The 764-nt window shown below is 35.1% G+C and overlaps 1 non-coding gene across 1 annotated transcript; it reads right to left on the reverse strand.

The window, feature by feature from the left end:
• Positions 1–346: 346 nt before the first annotated feature.
• Positions 347–428, reverse strand: Trnai-uau. The gene has a single exon. It is a non-coding gene; the product is annotated as a tRNA-Ile (tRNA).
• Positions 429–764: the final 336 nt, after the last annotated feature.

Consider the following 764-nt stretch of genomic DNA (forward strand, 5'->3'; position numbering starts at 1 on the left):
ATGGTTAAACGCTTACAATTTATATAATTATATAATTAATATACATAGGCCTATCTTATATTTGGTAATTTTAAAGCAGCAGAGATGTAATAAAATAAAGAAAGCCTTTTTTTTTCATTTTTTGACCTCATTCTTTGCAATTTAATTTAAGAAAAAAAAAATGTTTCCGCTGTGAGTGGGATTCGAACCCACGAAGGCAGAGCCTTATGGATCAAATTAAAATTCTTTAATATAAAAAATTATTACAGTACAGAAAAATAATAAATTGCAAAGAATGAGGTCAAAAATTAATTTACAATAATGTTGTCATCATTATGTTGGCAATTTAAGAAAAAGAAAATGTTTCCGCTGCGAGTAGGATTCGAACCCACGAAGGCAGAGCCCTTGGATCATAAGTCCAAGGGCCTTAACCACTCGGTCATCGCAGCAAATATCGCAATTTTTACTCCATTGCGGGAGGGGGAGAGCGTGGCGTGCATTTGATTTCGGTGCACTCACACGTATTGTTGTTGTTGTTGTAACATTTGACCAGCGTTCTTCTCGAATTCGCAATCCTTGAATTACAAACCCAATGCGTTACCCGCTCAGCCAAATTGCTCCCCAGTGGTATAAGCACATTATAACATCTTAAACCAGAAAAACTTGACATTGTGATTTTTGATTGGTGGATTTCGTATTACGTAACATTATTGCGTCAAGGTCACAATCAAGGTCACGATCAACGAAAAACTATTTGAAAAAAAAGGCATAAGCAAATTAGGAGA

The sequence above is a fragment of the Anneissia japonica genome, unplaced genomic scaffold (assembly GCF_011630105.1).
Source record: "Anneissia japonica isolate Jap-2015-1 unplaced genomic scaffold, ASM1163010v1 scaffold285275_len764_cov200, whole genome shotgun sequence".
Classification (NCBI taxonomy): Eukaryota; Metazoa; Echinodermata; class Crinoidea; order Comatulida; family Comatulidae; genus Anneissia; species Anneissia japonica.